This window comes from Triticum urartu, chromosome 3A (genome assembly GCF_056163025.1).
Source record: "Triticum urartu cultivar PI428250 chromosome 3A, HENAU_Tu73, whole genome shotgun sequence".
Classification (NCBI taxonomy): domain Eukaryota; kingdom Viridiplantae; phylum Streptophyta; class Magnoliopsida; order Poales; family Poaceae; genus Triticum; species Triticum urartu.
In genome coordinates, this window is record NC_141875.1 from 185,717,095 (window position 1) to 185,731,375 (window position 14,281).

Consider the following 14,281-nt stretch of genomic DNA (forward strand, 5'->3'; position numbering starts at 1 on the left):
TTTTTCTGTCATACATATGACACTTCTATGACGATAATTGTGACAAAACCCGGTATCATCATAGATGTGGTGGGCTCCTACTTCTATGACAAAAAATCATGACAGAAAGTGGGCTTTTCATCCTGGGCGGGCGGAGACACAGCTGCATGACATTCTCTGGGCCGTCCATGACGGAAAAAAGCGTGGTAGAAGCGAGGGGGAGGAAAATTTCTGGGAGTTCCTGGTTATGGTGGGAGGTCGCGGGTCAAGCGATGCGCGTTTCTCTCGTACACGTACGCGCGTGTGTGCGAGGCTTTGGCTCTAACTGAACCCGAGCGAGGCATTGGGCTCTAACTGAACCCGAGCGATTGCACTGCAGGCTAAGCATTACTGAACCCGAGCAATCGATCGATGGTTCTTAACTGAACCCGATCGATGGGATGAACAGTGAGCGTTTCGGGGGGGTTTGGATGAACAGTGAGCGGTGCCGTTGCCCTGGATGAACAGGACCCCATGGTGGGGTGGAGGGCTAGATGAACAGTAGACGGTGGAGGGGTGCCCGTGGAGGGGTGGATGAATAGGACCATGTGGTGTGGAGGGCTGGATGAATAGTAGACGGTGGAGGGGTGCCCGTGGAGTGGTGGTTGAACAGGACCCCGTGGTATGGAGGGCTGGATGAACAGTAGACGGTGGAGGGGTGCCTGTGGAGGGGAGGTTGAACAGGACCCCGTGGTGTGGAGGGCTGGGTAAACATTAGACGGTGGAGGGGTGGTTGAACAGTAGCCGGTGGAGTAGCGCGTGGTGGAGGCTGGATGAACAGGAGCCCGTGGAGGCTGGAGGAGGTCGACTGTAGCCCGTGGAGGCTGGAGGAGGTCGACTGTAGCCCGTGGAGGCTGGAGGAGGTCGACGGTGGAGATGAACAGTATCCCATGGAGTCCCGTTTTGCGGTACGCCACACCCCTCCCGATGAACAGGACCCCCGTTTCGACCGTAGCAGGTCCATTTTGCGGTACGCCACACCCCTCCCGATCAACAGGACCCCCGTTTCGACCGTAGGAGGTCCATTTCCTCCGTTTTGCGGTACACCAGACCCCTCCCAATGAACAGGATCCCGTTTCAAACGTGGCCGGTCGAACACTAGGCCATTTCCTCCGTTCTGCGGTACGACAGGCCTCGTTTCCATCGCCTGTTCCCTCCAAGCCCTCCCGATGAACATGACCACGCATTCCATTCCGACCCAGCCGGTTGGCTCCCACACGTTCCGTTGCCTCCCGATGAACACGACGCATTCCGTTGCCTCCCCATGAACACGACGCATTCCGTTGCCTCCCCATGAACACGACGCATTCCATTGCCTCCCCACGAACACAACGACGATGTTGTTTCTCCATTCCGACCCAGCCATGTCAATGAGCCCTCGCCATACGTATGCGCAAGTAGGCGTTCGGGACCCCGGCCGTATGTACACATACGTGGCCGTATTTTCTTTCTTGCACCCTGGCCGCTGTACTTACGTGTACATGCTACGTGCGCACCTCAACTACGACATGTGCGCGCCTCTACTACGACACGTGCGCGCCTCTACATCGACCAGTATGTATGTACACATTCGTGACCAGAATGACAACGCTACGTACGCTTCGACCAAGTGGATCCCGACTGTCAGGCACTTCCTTGCCTGCGAAGATGTAGCTGGTGGGTCCCAGCAGTCAGGGGGTGAATCATTTTTTTATGCCCGGACGCACTTCCTTGCATGCGAAGATGTAGCTGGTGGGTCCTAGCAGTCAGGGGGAAACGTTTTTTTCGTGAAATACAGTGGCCCGTCCGGTGGGTCCCAGCTGTCAGGTGCAGGAATCATTATTTTCCGCGTAATAAGGAGGCACTTCCTTGCTGCGGCCATGGACCCAGCTGTTAGCCTCTCCATGTACAGTCCACGTCCGGTGGAAGTCGTTCCTTGACCACGTTGACCACGCCGCGCCAAGAGCACCAGGGCGGTGGACGACGGCGGGGCCTAGGAAGGGGACGACGGGGAGCCGGGGAAGACGCGACAGTGGAAGCCCGCGCGGAGAGGAGTACGAGGGTTCACTGGTTCGGCTAGGTGTGAGGCTGCAGTCGCCGTAGGGCCTGGCCAGCGGTGGGAATAGTAGGGGGCGGTGAGGCCTCCGCGGCACCACAGCCGGCCGCGGGAGGCAGGAGCATGCGGCACGACCGGCACTTCTTTGGGCGGCTGGAGCAAGAAGACCAGAGGTTGAAGAAGCACTACGGCCGTTGGATGGACATCGTACGGTCACTAGAGCTAGAATCGTTCATATTGACTAAAGTTGACAAAGGCCCCCGTCCCAGTCAACTTAGTAGGCCCACAAGTCAGCCTCCCACCATGGTGGGTCCCAGCTAGCAGGGGGAGTATTCATTTTTTTGTGCGTAATAAGGAGGCACTTCTGGTGGGTCCGAGCTGACAGCGGGGGGAACGTTTTTTTTCGCGAAATACGCTGGCCTGTCCGGTGGGTCGAAGCAGTCAGGGGGAACGTTTTTTTCGCGAAATAAGGTGGCCCGTCCGGTGGGTCCCTGCTGTCAGGTGGAGGAATAATTATTTTGCGCGTAATAAGGAGGCACTTCCTTGCGGCCGCCTGGACCCAGTTGTCAGCCTCTCCACGTATAGTACACTTCCGATGGAAGTTGGTCGTTGACCACGTTGACCACGCCGCGCCGAGAGCACCAGGGCGGTGGTTTGTATGACGGCGAGGCCTAGGAAGGGGACGACGCGGAGCCGGGGAAGACGCAGTAGTGGAAGCCCGCGCGGAGAGGAGTACGAGGGTTCACTGGTTCGGCTACGGTGTGAGGCTGCCGTCGCCGTAGAATAACAGGGGGTGTGGGTGACTAGAGGGATGGCCTGGCCAGCGGTGGGAGTAGTACGGGGCGGTGAGGCCTCTGCGGCATCACAACCGGCCACGGGAGGCAGGAGCACGCGACACGACCGACGCTGCTTTGGGCGGCTGGAGCAAGAAGACCAGAGGTTGAAGAAGCACTACGACCGTTGGATGGACATTGTACGATCACTGCAGCTAGAATCGTTTATATTGACTAAGTTGACAAAGCCATTGGTACGCGTCAACTTAGTAGGCCCACAACTCGGATTTGGCAGAGAACATATAGCCCATTTGCGATTTGTAAGAATGTACAACCCATTTTTTAATTCTAATGGAATTTACTACAGCCCATTTACAGTTTGTTAAAAGTACAGCCCAACTTCTAGCTAGGACAACGATTAATAATTTCAAACAACCGCTCAAAACAGAATTCAAAAAAAATTCCAAAATTTTGATGGGATCCGAAATATTTTATCCGAAATTTCTAGTCAGGTTAAATATAATTTCAAAATAAAGTTGTATTACATTAAAATCCAATGACATAATGCGCGCGCAACAAGTAATGAAATTAAAATTTTCAAAATCCAAAAATAATATATTTTTCAAACTAATTACGTGTTTGGTGCATAGTAATTGTCCAGTTATTATAAATACATCCCATTTATTATTTCTTAAATTCCATTTTCTTGTTAAGCCTAATGCATACCTCCTAGGAAAGTTTGCATCCCAGCAGGGCGGAGAATAACAAGTTGATCCGGATATTGTGTACAATTGTCGGCCCAGTTGCATCGCTGATGTTGAAAAAAAGGCATGTGTAGTATAGTACAACCTAACATGGTTACTCAACCCACATTCAGCGACGCCGGAAAGGCCCAAACAAGGCTTCTGTACAACTTTTTGAAGTCACTGAGCTCAATTAATAACTTAAGAAAAAAGTTAGATTACAGTGGAACCTAATTAAAAGCTGTCACGACACAATAAATAATTCAATGAGTCCCACTTGTGCGTGTGCGCGTGTGTGTGCGTGTGTGTGTGAGAGAGAGAGATAGAGAGAGAGACCCATTGGTCGATGCTCGTAAATACATCTTTCAGCCATATCCATTGTTGATGCTTAGTAAAAACTTATATAGTTGACACAATCATATAGAACATCATACCACACTGAACATGCATACAAAAATTTCACGCAGGCGACCCAATCATGATGGAAGCGTGGATCGCTACAGGAAGGTCTATGTTGAAACCAACAAAGCCGTACATAACGGTTCATCGTCTTTATCAATGGCGGGGAAATATCTTGAATGTTGTGCAAAGAAAACAGATAGACAACACAATTAAGTTCTGCTAGCACATTAATTTGACGTACAGCCCTTTCTAAAAAAGTTCAGGTATAAAATTAGAACAGGTCACAATCAAATGTACTGGCATATGAGTGCTTCACACCCATAGCTCAGATTTCACTAGTATCTGACAAGATTCAGTTGTTACCTCAAATTAGAGCACATCCAGGCAGCCAACCCTGCCTCTTCTCTCAAAGAAGTAGTGGCCTCCGCCGCGCGATAGAGTAGGCCCTGTGCCATCCATCGTTCCGAGCAACACGGGGAAAGTCTGACGTTGACTCCTGTAATGGACATCGTCGACGGACCCTGGCACCAGCGGCGGCAGCGAGACTTCGATTGATGGATTGACCACTTCTTCTACATGGATGAACACTCGATACAGGTACATCCCTAACGTTGTCCATGGCGGCCTTGGTGGCGACGAATAGTACAACCCCGGTTCCTGCACCGGTATCTCAACACCAATCACCTTCGGTATGGTGGACGGCTTCTTCATCCATGCCATAACCATTAGAGGCCAGCTGTCTAGAGGAACAAACATACTTACGAGCTCACCTCCAAGGTCGTCGATAAGCTCGTTCATGGACTCGCTGTTCCAAGCACGTCGAGGCATGCCGTGGAAGGTAAGCTTTGTTAAAAACTCAAGCTCAGAGAGCACCGAGCCCCATCCCGGGTGCCACCGATCAATGCTCACCAGCGTGCCATCGCAGAACAAACGCCGGGAAGATTCGAACACACGACTGCAGTCGAAAGTTGTTCGGAACCTGAAGAAGAAATCAGCCGGTGGCGGAGAGACTTCGACGAGGAAGTCACTTATTTGGATGCCGTGCGCAATGTGAAGAGCTTTGACAAGGTCGTCCGGCGAGACGGGAGGCCAGTCGCCGTTGATGGTTGCCATCAGCACTTTGCCGGCAAACTGGTCGTCAAGCGCTGCCATGCCACTGTTGAGTGACAGCACGCAGCGACCGAAGGCAGGACGGACCTCAGGATCTCCGACTCGCAGATCCGTGTTGACCGGTGACATGATAGTGCGCTTGAGTACAGGGAGTACAGGAGGGGGATTTGGGGGAACTGGAGTAGGAATCGAGATTCCAGAGGTAGGGAAGGTGCAGGAGACTGGGGATGAAAAGGTAGCATGAATTTCGAGCACGCGCCAATATGCTCTCGGCGCGCAAGCGCACGAAAACACCGGTGGCGCCCACATGTCGGCCTAAGAGTCATTATTCTCTCTTTTTTGGAGAGCCCGGCCTTTTTTTCAGGATCTTTTGAGAGCCCGGCCTGAGAGTCATAATTGACCTGTTTGGCATTGCGTTACTACTCGGCCCATATTCAATGACACCTCACTGGCCCAAACAAGTGTACATCATCGAAAAGACACTGAGCTCAAATTATATAACTTGAAAAAAGGAGATATACTCTGAACACTGGAGAATTGTGATGCCCTCATTTAGCCCACCAGTAGTTCTATACAATAAACAGTTCGAAACAACGATATATACAACATTCAAACACTGACTAGTGACTACTACTGACATAAAGAGCAAGACATGATAGTTCATAAGAAGTCTTGCGACACCACCAAAACGCACCCATCTGCAGCGCTCAGACTCTCGTGATCCAGACGAGAATGACATTCTAAACAGAAGCAACTATTACATATTAAGACTGACATAGACGATGATGACCAAATGACAAGGAATATGCATAACAAAAGAAAGAACTACCCGTCCAGAACCAGCAGCCAAGACAACAAAGTCATTCGAAGATATGATCCAACACCATCATAATTTGCAGCCCCGCTTCAGCGACCAGTGATCCGGAGACACCAGTACTCCACCCATTCGATGCAACAGCCCAATTACCTATCAACCTGAAGGCTTGAACCACATCACTGCCTGTCGTAATTGAGACATCCAAGGATCAAAGTTAATCCGGATGCGTTTGTCATTCCCACCTTCTTTTGGCTGCAGGCTATATCGTTGACAATCAGGGGAGTTTGCTCTAGAACTCCTAGGGCTCACCGTGTAGACACAGTTTTCCATAGCAAACAGAGCCTCTCTGCCATCAAGGTCCTTGCCAACGGTGATCTCCTGGTTAATTGGATAATTGAATCCGAGAAACAAAGAGTGTGAACCAAGGGTGTTTACCCGCCTCCAACTAAAAAATCCTAAAGGCCCCAACAAGCTGGTATCCTGCTCATAGACGTAACAGCCACTGTCCGGATACTCACGTATTACATGGTGCTTGTATACAGTGGGGTTTTTGCAATATAACTTTTTCGGCTCATGTGTCTGAATGATCATCAGTCTTTTGCTGTCGTCTGATCGAGCGAGGAACCCATTGTGCTTCCTTGTTTTTGGCAAAGGTGGTGTGATTACAAAGGGCAGTAACTGTAGGGACACTGCATCATATCAAAAAGGACAAGCATTGTTAATGCAAGATCGGCATTGTTAAGAGTATGAGTAGGATAATGCAAGAAACAGCATTGATATGTCCCTGTTGGAACTAGGAGGAAAATACAGGGAAATGTATACTGGGTTCGAAAATATAGAAGTGCCATGCATGGTTATACTCATGTTATCTCGCAATCGATTCTTCACAAGAAACTACCATGTCATGCATGTTATGTAATCATGTTCTGTCCGCACAAACAAATCCCGCAATGCTATATTCGCCATATGCTATAATCATGTTCTGTACACATGGTAAGCATTGCGGGATTTCACTACTTCCAAATATAGAGTTCTCCATATGCACATTTACTTCCCTAATGTATGGTTAGATGAAACCAACAGTGTGGTGCATGTTTCTACATGATGAAAATGAGGAAACTAACATGGACATTGATACACACTCATAATTAGTAGTAGTATATAGATTACTGTAAAATAAGGATAATATCCATATATTCCAAACCGTTTGATTATTCAGGGTACAAATTGGTTGTAATGACATGGTCACAATCGCATGAATTAACTCATTCAAATATAGATGATTTACGGCGTCTCTAATACATTGCCATAGTTCTAATTAAATTCTACTCAAACAGGGATATGCCAATAATCACAAAAAGTTCAAACAGTGTCATGGCGTCATCATTAACATGAGATGGAAACAACTTACATGCGCCGTCCTAGCAATACGTGGTGCCATCTGCTTTGTCGACCGCGTAGATGATGCCATTGTGTTCAAGAGCATCACAGAAGTGTGTATCAGCTTTGACGTTGATCCACTGTGAGCCAAGTTGTCTCCAGCTAAAGAAGGCACCGGCGTAAAGATAGGCGAGTCCGCGGTTGAACAAGGCAATTAGCTTGAAGTCTGCGTAATTCGCATGTCGTGTGGGAACTTGGCCGATTACAATCTTCTGCAAAACAAGGTCCATCCAACTGACGTAGTAATCTAGATGACTTGGACCACGATGGTAATACTCTATATAATCCAACGGAGGAAGCATAATCTCATGTGAGGTCTGGAAGTTCACGAGCACCAACTTTTTACCATCTTCTCTGAAGGTAGCCATCTAGTGGGAGTCCATGCCGACCCAGTACATACCTGCAAGGAGTTCCGGGCGATGGTGATCAGATCAATGTCGAGGGAAATGATGTACGGTGACCCACTACATACCTGCAAAGAAGTTTCGGCTAATGGAGATCGGATTGAAGTCGAGGGGCATCATGCACGCCTCCGTATCATGGTGAGCCAATCTGGCAAGACCAGATAGCAGCAAGCAGGGTGTCTTGAAAAGCTTAGGCCTCCCTTCGACGATGGTCGTGTGCATGTCCCTCGAGCATGCAGCCAGCCGCAGGGCGCTCAACATATCCATACACGAACAACAGAGGTCGAGGATGTCACTGGGAGATTGCTCCAATCACGGCTCATATGGATGCTACGCGGTTCGCGTTCGGCCATGGTGGAGTTTGGAAGGGGGCTTGATTTACGGGGGAGAAGGATGTCGGTGCTGGAGCGGCTAGCGAGGGAATAGTGGTACTGGGGAGGCGAGTGAGGCGATGGTACAAGGGGGCACAGTGAGATGGAGACGGAGACGGAGACGGAGAAGGAGATGGAGATGGAGTGGTGCTATGGGAGCGGAGAGGGAGACGAGGCGAGGCGCCAATGTGCTGTACAGCGGCGGTGAAAGACTGCACAGTGCACAGGGTGAGGCTGACTTTGGTAACCCGAACACGCCGCCTGGACTAGTGTCAGGCGCAGGGTGTTGTCACTTCACTATGAGGACCGGATGAATAGTGTTTTGACCATCAAGTGTACCACAGTTGTACTACTACTACTAGTAGTAGGTACATGAGTACTCCAGTATTGTATAGCGGAAATAGGTCTCCCGTGCTAGCATGCCTGTTCACTTCATCGTTCAGGTATCATCCATATTGCGAGCAGAACCAAATTCTTGTGCATGCCCAATCAACGCTCTGCCGTGATGCATGAAGTGGACATTCTGGTGCATCAAGGATGGCATGCAGATCATTCCACACTAGAGAAGAGGAAAAATGGAAAGGTAGAACGCGGCAGCAGAGGAAGAGAACGCTGGCTAACAAGGCTGGGAGGGGATCGAGCAGGAAGTTAATGCTCCACGCCTAAAGGTTTTGGGAAAACCTGATTTTCATAAGGTGACTTATACTCACCTAAACGGAGGGAGTATTCCTTAACCAGAGAATGTTGTGCCTCCCACTCACGCGCTCAAAAAAACTACGGCACATGTTTTATCTATTTGCATAGGTCTCACCTATCAGGAAGGATGGGCACGTACACGAACAATTACGACTCATAAGTCTACCCACATGGCCTTTTCGTTTAGTCTACCTAGCCATCTAATCAACTGCCTGCACGCCACTTCTCCCATTTACTTCTCCATCGGGAACCAATTCTCCTCGGCTTCTTCACCTCCCCTTCGTCTTCATTTGCATCCAAACCCCACTGCGTTCACATTGTTTTAACCTCTTTAAATAATCATCTACTACTTCAGTTAGACTAGCCATCTAATCGTAATTCTCCAAACCATAGCCCTCCGTTCCGGCGGTTCCAAATGGTGAAAGAGATCGAGATGCAGGTTTTTAGCATCCAACATGTCCTCGTCGAAGGCTCGATGCGCATAGTTGCCTCCGCCACCATCCACCCAAGGGTTGTTCGGAAGTGGATCAACAATGTATCCAACTCCCTCGGAAAGGTAGAGACGAGGGTCATCGGTCTCGATGCAGAGTACATGGAGCGTGCCCCTGGGAAGATCCAGCGCGCCGCTGTCCTTCAGCTGTGCCTCGAAGATGATGTTTTGGTGTACCACATAATACACTTACCCTCCATACCTGGTGAGCTTCACAATTTCTTGTCTCGGGAGGACATATACTTCTGTGGGGCAGCCATCGAAGGGCACAAACAGAAGCTGGAGCCATTCAACCTAGATTTGAAAAGCATCGCTGACCTACAAACCAGAATCAAAATTCCTGTAGAAGATTGTGATAAACAGACACCATCCCTATTCGACGTAGCAAATTTTGTGTTCGGTACAAATCTTCAGAAGGTGACGAGACGGTGGCATTAAGGTCGTCTGGATGGGAGGATTATCCCTTGACGTACGAGCGGATAAAATATGTTGCCCTCGATGCCCGTGTGAGTTTCGAGATAGCTGCAAGGTCCAAAGAACTTGTTGCGAAGCCGTCTCACACTGAGAATGAGAACAAGAAGAAGAAGAAGAAGAAAAAGAAAAGGCTGCACCGCAGGAGGGCATTATGGATGGATGAACTATTTCCTCTCTTGTAAAAAAATATTCCCTCTCGGTGTATATTGATATAGATGGACTATTTCGATGGTGTGCATGTCTTTGGAATAGAGTAGTAGCATGGGTCCGCTTGACTATAAGGAACTCCTTCCAGTGATCGGTATGCAGTGCAGGGGTCCGTAGACATGACAGCTTATCCATGGAAGTTCAACTACGGCGACCATCACATTTCATCTCACGATTCCCACGACGCCTCTCCAACCCACGGCACCACACCCCCCGACGTGCGCCTCACCCCTCTCGGCCGCACCGCCCCTCTGACTTTGTGTGCATGACATGTGGGCCACCTAAAATGCAGCGAGCATCAAGTTTGTACCATAGCCACCCGTGATTGCCACGACGCCGCTCGAACCCATGAAACCAGACGTCCCCCGACCTGCGGCTCACCCCTCTTGGCCCCACTGTCCCTCTGCCTATGAGAGCATTACAAGTGGACCAGTCACCTATCGTGTCCACATGTTATTGACTCAAAGGTAGGTGTAGTAAGGTGCTGAAGCTCAGTCCTGACGGCCCTGAGAGGAAAATGTAACTCCTGCGCCAGGGCTTGTGGTGCTCCCGCAGCACGAACTCGTGCCGAACTCGAGATTTATTTCTTTACTATACATGCACGCAACGATTTAATGGACATTGTAATCTCAACATATGATGGGGAGCTCTAAATTTGAGTTTGAATCTTATAAAACGAAAAGATTCAAAACAAATAAACTGGGAGAGAGGGAGATTCATAGGATGTGTCCCATACAAAATAAGTCCCCTGGTTTGTCACTGCGAAGATGCGGTAAGAAAGGAGCACAGCGTCTTCCTACTCGTACAGCAACAAATCGGCCGCATACAGCATGGTCCGCCTTTGACCGCCATGTGCAAGGTTCGTGCTATCTTATTCAATCTCACCGTGGTTCCATCGTACCAATTCATGCGGTGGCCCATTGCATGGCTAATCCCAATGTTGGATAAAGGTTCTACGGGAACGGTGTCACCATTGTAAATGTTGTGCAAATTGATGTTGGTACCCTCCCGTACATATGCAAGCCAATCTCCACTCGCACCGAGCCTAACCTGTGAAACAGTGGGCAGGGGGAGAATTAGGAAATGGACACAGAAGTAGTCTTTAGAATGCATTTACTACATGATCAAACTCATCTTACCTGCTCATCAGAGGAAATCCGGCTGCCCCTCAACATGGGCATCTCAAGGGGCGTCAACTTGCAACTACGGCCACGCCGCGCTGGAGAGACCCCCAAGCAAACATCCTCGTGTGTTCCACGGAACATGAAGATGCATTTGTATGAGTAGTTTATCTTGTGAGAGAAAACGATGAACGAGGGAAGGCCTCTAGAGATAGAGATGGACACTACTACTACCAATGTGCTGGCCCATGTGTTGCAATGGATCCAAAGTAGTAGAATAATACTTGTTCATGTGCTTGAAATATAAACACTCTAGATTTGATATACATGTGTCAGCAGACATGACAGCTTGTCCATGGAAGTTGAACCACGGCGACCATCATGTTTCTTGTTTCTACCACAGCCACACCCGCACGTGATTCCCACGACGCCGCTCCAACCCATGGCACGACGTCCCCTGACGTGGACATGGATCCTCTAACGTGGCTATCACTGTGTTGCCCTGCCTTTCCTTCGCTGACAGGTGGGACCCACACTTATGGGTCCCACATGTCAGTGTCAGAATGGTATGATTGTTCGCGTCAGGGGATCCTCATCCCCCCGACGTGCCCCTCATCCCTCTCGGCCCCACCGCTCCTCTACCTTTGTGTGCATGACATACGGGCCAGCTGAACTGCAGCGACCATCAACTTTCTACCACAGAGACACCCGATTGGACGCGGTTTGCCTGCTCCGCTGCTGTGCTCCGATCCGTAATCCCGCACCATCGAATTTTCATCCAGCGGCTCTGACACATTTCGTCTCAGGAATCAATCCTCAGCTGGAGTACTTATGTACTACAGGTAGTACCCGCCGTTGTGGCTATCTACGCCTCGTAACGCCCCGACGCCCAGCTGTGGCACCCTCACCACGGCCACGGCACCACTGGCCGGTTCATCTCGAACGAGTGAGTCGCGAACCACACCACCACCATGAGAATGACATGTGGGCCAGCCGCATTTAAGGTCCGCATGTCATTGACTCATAGGCCGGGCACTAAGCCACTGAAGTTCGGTCCCATGGGCCCCGAGAGGGAAATGTAACTCCTGCGGCGGGCCTTGTGGTGCTCCCGCAGTACGATCTTGTGCCAAAACTGGAATTTGTTTCTTACTACTACTACTACCAACTAGTACTAGTAAGGTACACGTGCATTGCACGCATGAGATTCTGGTGGTTTGTGCATTATGCTTCTACATGTGAAGCTTTCTGGATTCTAACATGTGGCAAAATCTGGTGGAATGTAAGGTTAGGCAAGTTTGATTAACTTAGGTGAGTTTTTGGTTCAAGCCACACCTTAGGCAAGCCACACTAAGGCCCCACATGACATACACACAGAAAATGTGGCAAGATTCCCTTAGGCTTGCCAACTTGTGGCTCTCATTTTGAAGAACTAATAACTTTGCCTAAGCTTAGTTGTGATGAAGTTAGTCATGAATTAAGTTCAACCATGGAGTCTTCAAGATTATACATGTGGCAGAATCTAGTGGATGATATCCAACGGCCAGTAGTGCTCGGATTTGCCATCTTTGTGCTGTCAGATTGGCTTCATCCAACGACCAACTTTCAAAGTTTTTCACACACTATATAGGGGGTATAGATATAGATGTGCAGGTCCATTGCAATGGATCCAAAGTATATCTATACCCCTATATAGTGTGCGAATAACTTTGAAAGATGGTCGTTGGATGAAGCCAATCCGACGGTGCAGAGATGGCAAATCCGAGCACTACTAGCCATTGGATATCATCTACATTCCACCAGATTTTGCCACATGTACAATCTAGAAGACTCCATGGTTGAACTTAAGCATAATGCACAAACCTCAAAACACAAGCACTTCTCCTTTGTTTTAGAATCTTCCATATCATAATTGCCCAAATTTTTTTCTACATGAATTGCCACTAGTTGTTTTTACTTTATGCTTTACAACGCACAATTCCATGAATCTTAAAATAGATTAGCTTTTTTATGAAAACTAAATGATTTTGAATTAGATGAACTATAAGTATTAAATGAACATCTACATCATGCATATATGACTCAAATCTTACATGCTATAATGTTGTATTTATTCATAATTTGGTTGCCAAATCTCATGTGTGCAATGCACGTGTACCTTACTAGTATCTATTTAGTGGAGTGCACTCTGAACACATTATCTATTTATTTTTCTCTAACCTTCTGTAGCCATGCAACCAAGCGACATAAGCTTCATGGGTGCCCCACATCATATTATTCATACTACGTTGATTGAAAAAAAGATAAATCACCCAAAACAAGATCTTCCCGTTTTTTGTTCCTACGATGTTGTGCCGTGAACGTACCTACTAGTTGTATAGTGGTAGTACTAGTAATATAGTATTAGGAGTACAAACTTGGTACTAGTAGGAGTAGTACTAGTACGGAATGCTCCTACTCTATCAACGAGCCCCGTATGATACCAAATTTCTTGGCTTCCGTGCTACAGCTAGATATTCCCCTCGTTTCTGTTTTCCAACCCGGCGGCGGGCGGGGTGTCAGTTTGCTCAACGGCGGTCCCACATGAAAGTGAAAAATGCTAGGCAACACGCCTTCCCTAAGCTATGTGTCATGCCGGATGGGCCGTGTTGTACTCCCGATTCCCGGGCGTGTGGGGGTGCGACGCGAACGCGGCATGCCTTTTCCTTTTACTAACAATGTGCCTGTGCGTTGTGATGGATCCAAAGTAGTAGAATAGTAGTATTTGTTCACAAACTTGAAAGAAACCACTATTGTTTTGATATACTCCTAATATATTACTCCCTCCGTACCTAAATATTTGTCTTTTTTGAGATTTCAAATGGAGTATCACATACGGATTATATAGACATATTCTAGTGTTTCTAGCAAGATGCCCGCGCGTTGCACGAAGTTGATGGAAAAGGTAAGCACAACTTATAAAATTGACGGATGGAGTAGTAGTTACAGTGATGCATATAATTAAGCAAAGGGATCGCACATGTCGGTATTGACTGGAACGAGAATGCAACATCACAATAAGAATATAGGCCACGATGATGCGATCGCAGTGGTGGTTACAGAAGGCAAGAAGAAAGATGGATCCACGAACGTACGACCTCCTCCTCCTCAACTTAGTGCGCCAGGCCACCGATCGGCGGCTAA